The following is a 13,731-nucleotide window of genomic DNA, read 5'->3' as shown; positions in this document are numbered from 1 at the left end:
GTTTCTCGTGTTGCTTAGGCCATGTGGCCCCATAACCGTTTGAATGTCGGTGTTATTGTTCCCGACTTTTGTATTGAAATCACCGATTATAATTTTGATATATCCGTCTGGGATTGTGCTCATGGTGGCGTCATGCTGTGAATAGAACTCGTCCTTTGCAGAATCGTTATCAGGTTGGGTGGGTGCATAGCATTGGATTATGGAAATCTTCCGAAAGCGAGAATTGAATGTAGCTGTGATTATACGGTCTGAAATTGCACGATAATCAATCAAACACTCGCTAGCTTGTCGTATTAGGAGTAGTCCCACCCCATGAATTCGGTGTGATACGTTGCCAGAATAAAGGAATTTATAGCCATTAGACAGTGGGATGCTCCCACTTTGTATCAGTCTTGTCTCACTCAGACCAAGAATATCCAATTTATAATTGTTCATCTCCCTGTATACTTGTTGTAGTCTGGATGGTTCCAAGAGAGTTCTAACGTTCCATGTACCAATCAATCCGTTTCTTGAAGCCAAAGGTCATCATCGTAAGAGGGGTTGTTTGATATGAATTTGTAATCGTTTCTGTAATGTTTTTTTACTTGTGTGGGTTATTGGCTTACAGCAAAACCTGCTTATCTAGGTGAGGGTACCTTTCTGTTTTGTTTTGGACACCGTGTTTCAGAGGGAATACGTGCTGACATCCACCTAGTTCCTGAGACGCGCTAAGGCCATTCAGGGTTTCACTGACGTGTCCCTCTCCTCCTTTATCCGGGCTGGGGACCCGCAGGTCATATAAAATATGACCAGGCGGAGTTAAAAATATAAATTAAAGATTTGTATACCCTCCACCATAGTATGGATATATTAAGTTTGTTTTTCCGTTTGTAACGCATTGAAATACTCATTTGCGACCCTATAAAGTATATATATTCTTGATCAGGGTAAAATTCTGAGTCGATCTGTGCACGTCCGTCCGTCTGTGGTAATCACTCTAGGATCCACAAAAATGGAGATAGGACGCTGAAATTTTGGGAAAGTGCGTCTTTTGTTTGCAGGCAGGTCAAGTTCGATGGAGGGCTATATCGGTCCACGTTTTGGTATAGCCCCCATACAACGGTACCCCCCGATTTACGGTATTTTTATGTTTTTAGCTACATTTTCAGACCGATTTGGCTAAATCTTGACATTTAGGGTTCTTAAGTGTCAATAAACTTATATGACAAAACTTGTGGACATAGGTCCACGTTTTGGTATAGCCCCCATATAACGGTACCCCCCGATTTGCGGTATTTTGACGTTTTTAGCTACATTTTCAGACCGATTTAGCTATAATTTGACATTTAGGGTTCTTAGGTGCCAATAAATTTATATAAGAAAACATGTGGACATAGGTCCACGTTTTGGTATAGCCCCCATATAACGGTACCCCCCGATTTACGGTATTTTGGCGTTTTTAGCTACATTTTCAGACCGATTTAGCTATAATTTGACATTTAGTGTTCTTATGTGTCAATAAACTTATATAACAATAGCTGTGGACATAGTTCCACGTTTTGGTATAGCCCCCATATAACGGTAACCTCCGATTTACGGTATTTTGACGTTTAAAGCTACATTTTCAGACCGATTTAGCTATAATTTGACATTTAGGGTTCTTCAGTGCCAATAAACTTATATAAGAAAACTTGTGGACATAGGTCCACGTTTTGGTATAGCCCCCATATAACGGTACCCACCGATTTACGGTATTTTGACGTTTTTATCTACATTTTCAGACCGATTTAGCTATAATATGACATTAAGGGTTCTTAAGTGTCAGTTAACTTATATAACAATAGTTGTGGACATAGGTCCACGTTTTGGTATAGCTCCCATATAACGGTACCCCCGATTTACGGTATTTTGATGTTTTTAGCTACATTTTCAGACCGATTTAGCTATAATTTGACATTTAGGGTTCTTAGATGCCAATAAACTTATATAAGGAAACTTGTGGACATAGGTCCACGTTTCGGTATAGCCCCCATATAACGGTACCCCCGATTTACGGTATTTTGGCGTTTTTAGCTACATTTTCGGACCGATTTAGCTATAATTTGACATTTAGGTTTCTTAAGTGCCAACAAACTTATATAACAAAACTTGTGGACATAGGTCCTCGTTTTGGTATAGCCCCCATATAACGGTACCCCCGATTTACGATATTTTGACGTTTTCAGATACATTTTCAGACCGATTTAGCTATAATTTGACATTTAGGGTTCTTAAGTGTCAATAAACTTATATAACAAAAGTTATGGACATAGTTCCACGTCTTAGTATAGCCCCAAAATAACGGTAACCCCCGATGTACGGTATTTTGACGTTTAAAGCTACATTTTCAGACCGATTTAGCTATAATTTAACATTTAGGGTTCTTAAGTGTTAATAAACTTATATAACAAAAGTTGTGGACATAGGTCCCCGTTTTGGTATAGCCCCCATATAACGGTGCCCCCGATTTACGGTGTTTTGATGTTTTTAGCTACATTTTCAGACCGATATAGCTATAATTTGACATTTAGGGTTCTGAAGTGTCAATAAACTTATATAACAAAAGTTGTGGACATAGGTCAACGTTTCGGTATAGCCCCCATATAACGGTACCCCCCGATTTACGGTATTTTGACAGTTTTAGCTACATTTTCAGACCGATTTAGCTATATTTTGACACTTAGGGTTCTTAAGTGTCAATAAACTTATATAGCAAAATTTGTGGACATAGGTCCACGTTTTGGTATAGCCCCCATATAACGGTACCCCCGATTTGCGGTGTTTTGACGTTTGTAGCTACATTTTCAGACCGATGTAGCTATAATTTGACATTTAAAGTTCTTAAATGTCAATAAACTTATATGACAAAACTTGTGGACATAGGTCCACGTTTTGGTATAGCCCCCATATAACGGTTCATTTAAGTTCATATTTTAGTATAGCCCAGATACCTCCGAAATAGCTATTAATGACATTTGAAGCTCCCACGTTATGTACCGATTTTCGGTATTTTGAGGATTCTAGCTGCAATTTTTAACCGAATTAGGAGTTATTTGTCATTAAAGGCCCCCATCAAAAACTGTCAACATAGGTCCATGTTTTTTTATTATAACCCCTATATAACGGTACATCCCAATTTCTACCCCACCAAAAATAATCATAAAATCCTAGTTACTTCTGCAATACAAATCCCTAGCGGAATTGCAGCTTTAATTGCCTTTTCATATTATTTTGGATTCACACAAATATTTAGGTTTATTTCGTAAATCAAATAATAATGTTATAATTTTTGTGTCATTTACATACATCCATACTTTTACAAAATTTCCCCCAAAGCATTTTTCTCAAAACAAACTTTTGAAACCTCAAAACTCATTTTAGCTACAAATTAAAACTAACCTCCCAAGAGAATGTGCTGTGGTAATTTTCCATATCAAAGTACTCTCGACGACAACTTAAAACAACCGACAACCCTATGTGACAAGTGTAAAATTACTACCAGTTTTCAACAACTTGTGCCAAAGGTCATCCGGTAGTTCGTTAATTGCCCTTAGTGCACTAACATTGTAGCACAACACACACACAAATATATGTGTGGCATTTTTAAAATCCCATCTCAAATAATGTTCCTGAAGGGTGACAATGTATTGTAGACAAACAAAAACAACTGTTTATGTGTTACCTGTCCTACAGGTTTATTCCCTTCCATACTTCAATGCCAAATAAATTGTTGCAGCAAACCAAAGACTTGACCCTGAAACGGAATTAAAAGATAAATTGTAGAAAATTGCGCATTTTATTTATGTTGTAAGTTATTTATGTGATATGATCTGAGACCGGATATAGGTGAGTTTATGGGTTGTGTTGTGTGATGAGATGTTTACACATTAGGCCGGGGCGATTTGTATGGAAGGAAAAAAGTGATAGTGGGCGCCTGGAGTTTCTGATTCTTGGGATTGTACTGAGCAAAAAAGTCCACTAGACCATATGTGTACGGTGAAAATCGAGCCCCCGGATTTTGACTTGAAATTTTTTTCAAGGATATTTTGGCCAAACCATATCTCAGAAAATTGACCTATTCTGAAAATTTCCTTTTGCGTTCTAAGTACACTCACCAAGGGCTTTCATCTCCAAAAGGAAATTTCCACCCACTGACTTTGAGTCAAATTTTGTAGCACAGTGTAATTTATCGATATTTTCCAAAAAATGTGCACTTTCTCGGGGTCATAACTGCCTGAAAGAGCGTTCCAATGCTTTTGCGCTGTACTAGAGAGTTCTTACTTATTGTCTTGGCTACAATTTTTGCCTTTGTGTTGGATCGAAAATCCCAGTGGTATGGCTGTTATATACATGCCAAAATATCCAAAAAACCTTGAAAAGAAACTTCAAGTGAAATTCCGGGGGCTCGATTTTCACCGTAGACATATGGTCTAGTGGACTTTTTTGCTCAGTACAATCCCAATAATCAGAAAATCCAGGCGCCCGTGGTGGTGTTCAAATCGCCCCACTCTATTACACATATTTTGCTTACATTTACATTTTCTGGGAAACTTGAAATTGCTTTTGCAATAAAGGGTAATAAATAAATTATGAAGGGTAATTTGGCAAAAAACTTAGAAATATGATATTTAATTCTTAGAACCGATCATGGCTAACAATTGGCTTGGTTATTTATTTTTTTCTATTGAAGTTAAAGGTTTTAAAAGAGGATGTATAAGTTACGACACAACGTATACGCCACCATGTAGTAGACACAAATTCTAATGTAGTTTAAGGGCTTGGGAGGCAACCGTAGTTCGCCACCTCGTGGTACATCCTGGGTAACGCAAAATGAACTACAACGAATCGGAGACCAAAGAATTTATGTTGACTTGAACAAAAACGGAAATTAAGCTCCTGGCCAATACAAAAAATACAGAGAAAGAAAGTGAAACTGAAATAAAGCCCTTCCAAATCCACAACTCAAACATAAAAGAAATCGCAAATTATCATATCAACAAAAAATATATATACACTTGTCTCCGATTCCCAGGAAAAAATATTGATAAACAGAAAACGAGATACCTGGAAAAGAAAGAAAAACAAGCTAAGCATAATCCTGACATAGCCACAAATAAGTTAAAAGTGGCAAAATTAACCACAGGTCCGTGTATGTCAACTCAATATAGAGGGAATAAGCAAATCAAAGTCTGACTATCTTTCCAGATTATTGACAGATGAAAAAATTGACGTCGTCCTCAACCAGCAAACTCATATAGGTTCACACCAAACATTATAAACTTCTAGCAGCTATTAATCACAGCAAATACGGCATCGCTACGTATGTACACAATGGTCACAATGGTATATCTTCTGCTGAGGTGATCTTACTTTCAGATACTGGAGACATATGACCAAGCACTGTCAAAGATGAAAAATGGAACAGCAGCTGGGGTGGATTGCATTTACCCAGAGTTCATAAAACATAGTGGTCCCCGTACTAGGAAATCGCTTGCCAGATTCTACACCGATATCCTTCACTGGGTTTGGGAGTCGGGTTAGTAACCCTCCACTAGAAAAAACAGCCTACTATGAAAAACGAAAGAAAAGCAAACCCCTCTAAAGTTGCGAACCCCCCAAACGTTTTAAGGACCATGATCTGCGAATCTGCACCTGGAATGTTCGCACTCTTTATAGAGAAGGTGCAGTTTACGCATTGGCAGATGTACTTGAAAAGTACAAGGCCGATATTACTGCCATACAGAAAATACGATAGATTGGGAAAGAAGTCACAACAACACCTAAAGGTGACGCACTGTATTATAGCTGCCATGGCGTAAAGCATGAGTTTGGTTGCGGATTCGTAGTTAGTCGGAGACTAAAACATCTGGTCTCCAGCTTCACCCCAGTGAATGACAGACTTGCTGCAATTCGAATAAAAGCTAAATTCTTCAACATCAGCTTTATTTGCGCTCATGCTCCCACTGAAGAAAAGGACGAACCACCCAAAGATACATTTTACGAGCGCTTAGAAGAAACATATGACCGTTGCCCTGCCCATGACATTAAAATCATTCTAGGCGATTTTAATGCCAAAATTGGAAAAGAGAATATCTTTGGCCCAACAGTCGGGAAATTCAGTCTACACAGCGAAACAACTGGCAATGGTATGAGGCTGATAGACTTTGCAGCTGCAAGAAACATGGTAGTTAGCAGTACCAGATTTAAGAATGTCGATATTCATAAGGGCACCTGGCTGTCGCCAGATCAAAGAACAAGAAATCAAATTGATCACGTTGTGAAAGATTGAAGACATTCATCGAGCGTGTTGGATGTGCGTTCATTTCGAGGAGCAAACATAGACTCGGACCACTACCTTGTAGCGGCAAAGGTACGCACCCGGTTAAACGTAGCAAACAAAGTTAGACATCGGTAAGCTGCAATCACAACAGATAGCCACAGCATATTGCACTCAACTAGCTCAATTGTTAATCAAAGCACTCCTCATCCCGATAACATATTAGCGCAATGGAAAAGTATTGCCCACTCCATGCAAACAGCCGCAAAATCCATACTTGGATACCAGAGACCTCCACCAAAGAATCCATGGTATCGTCAGGAGTGTCGTGCTGCTACCGAAGAGAAAAATGCGGCTTTACAATCCGTAGCAACGTGTAGCGCACGAGAGAGATATCGGGAGAAAAGGAGAGAGGAGAAACGTCTTTCCGCAGGAAAAAGTGAGAGATGGAAAAACGGGAGTGTGAACAAATCGAGATGTACAGGAGACAGAACGAACTCCGAAAATTCTACCAAAGAGTGTAACATCAAACGGATGGCTTTGGAACTGGCACATCCTCCTGTAGAGACCAGCAATGTGATCTGGTAACTGATACAGATAGTGTGCTAAGGATATGGAAAGAGCATTTTTCCAAACTGTTGGTATCCAATAGTAGCGAAGTCGGCGAAGATACCAGACATCCAATCCCAGAAGATGGTATTGAATGTATACCACCCGGCCAAGATGAGGTAAAGACAGCAATAAACCGGCTGAAGAATAATAAGGCAGCAGGAGCTGATGGCCTACCAGCCGAGTTGTTTAAAACCGGAGGTGACACGTTTATAAGGTGTATGCATTAGCTAATTAGCTCCATCTGGCAGGAAGGACGCCTACCCGACGATTGGAACCTGAGCATCTTGTGTCCCGTCCATAAGAAAGGAGATACGAGTTTATGCTCCAACTAAGTCTAAGCATAAGTCTTCTCCCTATCGCCTACAAGATAGTGTCAAGCATATTGTGCGAACGACTAAAGCCTATGGTCAATGAGATAATTGGACCATACCAATGCAGCTTTAGACCTGGCAAGTCCACCATTGATCAGATATTTAACCTGCGGCAAATCCTGGAGAAGACCCACAATATGCAAATCGACACCTACCTTTTTGTCGATTATAAAGCAGCCTTCGACAGTCCGCTACGTTCAAAGGTATTCCAAGCAATGTCTGAATTTGGTATCCCCGCAAAGCTCATTCGGCTTTGTAAACTGACTCTAACTGACACAATATCATCAGTTAAAATAGGAAAGAACCTCTCCGAAGAGTTTTGTACCAAAAGAGGTTTCAGGATAAGGATACAGCCTTTCGTGTGATCTTTTCAACATCCTGCTAGAAAAGGTTATACCAGAGGCAAACGTCAAAAGTAGTGGAACAATCTACACCAATAGCCACATGTTACTTGCTTATGCTGATGATATAGACATCATGGGACGATCAGTAAAAGAAGTAACCGATACCTTTATGAACGTCGAAGGAGAATCTGCTAAAGTGGGTCTAGCGGCAAACGGCGAGAAGACCAAGTTGATGGTGTCGACGCGCAAGGCGTTCATTGAGATCGGACCAACTGTTGAAGTTGGTTCCTATAATTTTGAGGTAGTAAAAGACTTCGTATACCTCAGCACTGCCGTAAACACAACAAACGACATCAGTTGTGAAATAAAAAGAAAAGGGTTAAGTAAGTACTTCAAAAACAAAGCCACAACTCGTCAAACAAAAATAACGCTTTACAAAACACTGATACTACCCGTGCTGATGTATGGTTCCGAAGCCTGGGTACTTGCGCAAGCAGATAAGGCAGTGCTTGGCAAATTCTTCAAAAGATCTACGGACCGATTTGCGTTGACGGTGAATACCGACGTCGTATGAACCACGAGCTGTATCTGCTTTACAACGACATCAATATAGTTAAACGTATCGAGATGCAGCGATTGCGTTGTGTAGGCCCGCTAAAAAGACGTATAAATTCGGGCCACATGGCGGTGCACGCAGAATTGGCAGGCCAAAGAATAGATGGCGCAAACAAGTGGATGAAGAGATGACAAGGAGCGGTATTCAAAAAGCGAAGCACTAAACAGAGAGAATTCGAGATCTTTTCTTAGTTCGGTCTATGGAACAAATGTTCTGTAATGGGCCAGCTAAGTAAGTAAGTAACTTACATCTAGGTTCGTCATGCCAAATCCTTAGGGGTTTCCACAGTAAAACTTTTAGAGTTTGTCGAGGAAAAATCAGTGCGGGGACTTAACACAGTCCTCCACCGGTATGTCAGAAGACTGAGAGAACAGCCTAGCTATTTACCATTCTAACTGCAAACTCTGTAATTCCCACTAGCAACTCTAAAGCTATCAACATTGCAAAAACTGCTGCCTGAAAAAGGATGTGCATAAAGAAGCATCGCTGGAATGAACCCAACATGTCCAGGGGACTTATAGGGTTGAAATGTATTAAATAACGTATAAATAAATATCGGCCATAAAATTCTTGTATTGCTTATTAACCTATCTACAAAAACCCTCTCACTAGAATTATAAGTACTTTTCGTTTCCACGTCACTTAAATCAGAATTGGCTTCTAGAGTGGCAAGAGCAGAGTTCGCCATCACTTCGATTAATGATCCCGCTAGGTGTGAAATCACCGCACGAAAATTTATTAAAGTATTCTTCTTAGCTTTCCTGATCGTACTCTTTATGCTTATTGAAACTATCGCTATATGCATCCCAATCCCTATTAAGTTTAGCTCTTCTGACCTTGTTATATGCCCTATTGCTGAACTTCCTGAGGTTAGCTACTTCTAGGCTCCAACAAATTGGCTGAGCTCTTCTACCAGGAAAGTTAATAGGCAAGACTACTCATAGCAACCCCGGAGAACATTAGAGAAAGTATTCACCTGCTTGGGAACTTGACACGCTGTGTGAAAATGACGGATTTCACTTAGCTAATGCTTGCCTTAGAGGCTAAATAGTTTTATTTCTTCTAGGGTTCTATATGAAACTTGAACGTCAAGTTCTTATTAGGTCTATATCTGTCAACTTCATAGGATACCTGCATTTTAAGGCCACTTTTTGGATGGTGGTTCGCACTCGAATCAAACGTTGCCTGCACATGGCTCTCGAAGTAAATCGGAAGGTTTTCACTCGGTTTGGAAGTATTCGGGTTAGTCGATATATAATTTCGTTAGTATGAGCCGGAAGCCGGCAACGACCCAGAACTTGGTGTGCGGAGCCTGCTAAGAGCTTCGAACATTTTTTGCTCGAGAAGCGCAGTATGCAAGACTTGGATAACAGTAATTACCTAGACGACGGACGAGCCTCAGATAGATTTCATTTGTACTTTATCGGCATCTGTATTCGACCAACTTTGTTAATGAAAACTAAAATATATATTCGTGCCGTACCACGAAGAGAATGAGCATTAGGCCGGGGAGTTTTGTATGGAAGGAAAAACACCTTATTGGGCCCTTCGCGTTCTTGATTCCCGGGATTGTACTGTTCATTATGGTGGGGCGATTTGAACACCTTATTTGGCCCTTTGCGTTCCTGATTCCTGGGATTGTACTGAGCAAACACGTCCACTACACCATATGTCTACGATGAAAATCGAGCCTCCCAATAAGGTGTTCAAATCGCCCCACCCTAACGAACATTTTTTTCTCACAAGCTAGTTCTAGGCTTGATTGATGATTTTATGTAGAGACCATGTGGGTCGTAGCAGGTATAAGACATGTATAAAATTTTTTGGTACCACGGTCGGCAAGTTCAGCCTTCATGAGGTTACATCCGACAACGGAATAAGGCTGATCGATTTTGCAGCAGCAAAAAACATGGTAGTGAGCAGCACCAGGTTCCAAAACCTCCACATACATAAGGCCACGTGGACATCCCCAGATGTGAAAATACAGATTGATCATGTTATAATAGACGAAAGACACTCGCCCAGTGTGTTAGATGTCCGATCGATTCAAAGGGGGCGAACATCGGTTCGGGCGGAAGATGATACACATGCTGGAAGACGGCATTTCTTGTCCCGATACTGTGCAAGCGCAGTGGCAAATAATAACCCAAATTGCCGCAAAATCTATACCAAATACCACCACCTAAAACCCATGGTACGATCAGGAGTGTAAGTAAGATACAGTGGCAGCACGAATCGCAAAAAAACACAAATATCGGTTAGAGGAGAAGCGTATTTTCAGGAGAAAGAACCTACAGATGATCAGGCAATCCCACGGCAGCGAGTTCTCTGTACCGGATTGACCCGGGACCACACAACATCAGCGTTCCGGCCAGCGGCTGCCACCTCAGTGTACATGGGTTTGTATTTTTTTCGTTTTTCTGTGCTGGGAGCAACATATCCCAGAATGTCTGCTCCGGATTCTTTTGGTCCGTGCCGGGACAGAGAAAAACCCAGGTCCAATATATTTGTGCTCGGTTTGTCACATCCGCATCTTCAGCGATATACAATCTTCAGTGAGATGCAATTGATGTCAGGAGTGGGTACATTTAAGGGGTTGCTCTGGACTTGCCCACGCGAGGTACTACCATAGGGACTATGTTGCTGCATGCTGCGCGAACATAGCCCCCAGTAAGTCGTCGTCGTCAGATTACGAAACTCCCCAACACCAGCCGCACGTGCAGCATTTAACACCAGCCGTTGTTGTTCCACCAGTCTGTTCAATACAGACCTATCCCGCATGAGCCTGCCTCTAACATGGAATGTATGGGGATAGAAGTCAGGTGTGGAACGGCCGAGATAGAGTTGCTGAACGCATACATCCCGTCGAGAAAAAGCTGTACCTCAGATTATAAGCCTGACATTAGCCCGCTTTTGGAAGGTCATAATCGTCTGGTCCTGGGGGACTTTAATGCGCATCATGAGATGAGTCATTCGGCCCTCGGAAACGACTAGAGGGGTATAGCATTGGCTGAGCAGATTAATAGCTCTTCGTTTTGCTCCGTCAATGATGACGCCCTTACCAGAATTAGAGGAGCGTGTCACATTTCGCCAGACATAACCATCGTGTCACCTGGTCTGACAAATGACGTTACCTGGCAACCCGTCATTTCCCTTGGATCAGACCATCTCCCCACAATTGTCTCATTAGCAGATCACCCGATTTCTTTACCTCTGAACGCCGCACATTCGTCAATCATGGGAAAGCTGATTGGCTGAGTTTCAGAGAGTTCACCAATCACCGCTTTAGAAAATTGCCCAATCCTTCTGATGTTCGGGTGGCGAAAAGGACGTTCCGAGACATCATCAATGCTGCAGCCGCTCACCATATACCTGCTGGTCGAATACCCGAAGTAAGACCAAATTTCCCAGCAGAGGCGACGGGATTAGCAAATGAACGTGATGAGCTTCGTCGAACCAGGGAGCTGACACTAGAAGTTAACAGGCTGGTCGGCAACATAAGCGGAACAGGTGGTTAAATCATCTGAAGAGTTGCAGCATTGGAGCCGGTATAAGTAAATTGTGGGCAACAGTTAAGTCACTCTCGAACCCCAGAAGGAGGGTTGACAGGATCTCAGTCACGTTTGGCGACGTTACGTTGACTGACCCGAAGAGGTGCGCAAGTTATTTCAATCGACAGTTTGTCGAGCACGCCGAGAGCGACAAGGCAAAAAGGAGAGTATTGCGTCGTATCTGATCTCTTCCTGCCGAGGAGGAACCACCACAGTTTACAATGGATGATGTTGCGAATGCCATCAGGAACGTTAAATCATCCAAAGCGTTTGGCCCTGATGGGATATCCATGGTAATGCTGAAACAGCTGGATGAGCCGGGAGTGGAGTATATCACTAAAGTTCTCTGCCTGTCGCTAGCCACCCATATTGTTCCCGAAGTCTGAAAAATGGGCAGGGCGGTCCCGCTACGGAAGGCCGGCAAGGATGCCAGCTAAAGTGAATCGTACAGACCGATTTCGCTTTTGTCGCCCGTAGCAAAGACCCTTGAGGCCTTAGTCCTCCCCAGTATCAGAAATAGCTATCAAGTTGCCGATCATCAGCATGGATTCCGTAAGCAGCACAGCACGACAACTGCGCTGCACGCCATTACCACACATATTTGTCGGGGACTCAATCAGGATCGGCCGTGTGATAGAACATTTATGGTGGCGCTTGACTTATCAAAAGCCTTTTACAGTCAGACACTCCACGCTGTTTGAGGACGTTGAGCAGACAACCCTCCGGCCAAGCTTGAAACGTTGGATAGTCAATTATATGTGTGGACGCCAGTCGTACGTGGAATTCAGGAACAAAACATCCAAGCCCCGTAGAGTGAAACAGGGAGGAGGGGTGATATTTCCGGAACTGTTTAACCTCTACCTTTTCTGTATTCCGCCCCCTCCAGACGTCATCGAGATCGTAACGTATGCGGAAGATTGCACGATCCTGGCGTCGGTTACCTATCATGATGACATCTGGGAGAGACTGAACAACTATCTGTTAAATGGTTGTTCAGTCTTACCACATGTTTCCATTCGAGGAATATGCAGATTTCCGCCACAAAATCAACAGCCACTCTGTTCACCACATGGACAGCGCAGTTTGGAAGAGAATTGAATGTCGTGGTCGACGGTAGCAGAATTCCGACCACAAACTGCCCCAACATTTTAAGGGTCACATTCGACACTACTTTCACGTCGTGCGCACACGTAGCAGCTATCTGCTAAAGTAGGAACAAGGTCCTCAAGTCCCTAGCCGGCAGCACTTGGGGTGCAGATAAAGAAACCTTGTTGACCACGTATAAAGCGATAAGTCGGTCTGTGGTAAACAACGCGGTGCCAGTTTGGTCCCCGAATTTATGTGACACGCAGTAGGATAAGATTCAAATTTGTCAGAACGCCGCCCTGAGAACAGCAACAGGGTGCCTCCTCAAATCTACAGTGGACCATCTAGATGAGGAGGCAAGGATTCTCCCAGTACGACAACATAATGAGATGCTATCGTTGCAGTACTTGCTCGGGTGTTACCGTGAGATCCATCCCAATCACCATCTGCTGGCTACCGATACACCCAGGCGTATCAAGGAGGATATTCATGCTCTAGAGACGTAGGTCCAACAATATAGGAGAGAACCTCTAGATCAACAGACATATCAGGCAGGTTGGAACAGCATTCACACAGGCACAGTTGCTAAGGCCATAAGCATTATTGTGTGAATGCAGTCATCGGAATACATCCCCCTTCTATCGCAGCTGAAGAGCGTCAGCTGCCGCGACAAACCAGAGTAGTTTTGGCTTAATTATGTTCGGGATATTGCAGTTGGGCGGGAATCGATCGCACCGTGCTAGACATCTGCCCAGTATGCGGCATGGGCCCGCACGATATTAAGCACCTATTCAACTGCCCCGCCAAACCCACTCATCTAACTCCAGTGGATCTGTGGTTACATCCCATCGAAGTA

Source organism: Musca autumnalis, unplaced genomic scaffold, assembly GCF_047663935.1.
Source record: "Musca autumnalis isolate F117 unplaced genomic scaffold, ASM4766393v1 scaffold_3, whole genome shotgun sequence".
In the NCBI taxonomy this organism is placed as follows: domain Eukaryota; kingdom Metazoa; phylum Arthropoda; class Insecta; order Diptera; family Muscidae; genus Musca; species Musca autumnalis.
This window is presented reverse-complemented; position numbering follows the sequence as displayed.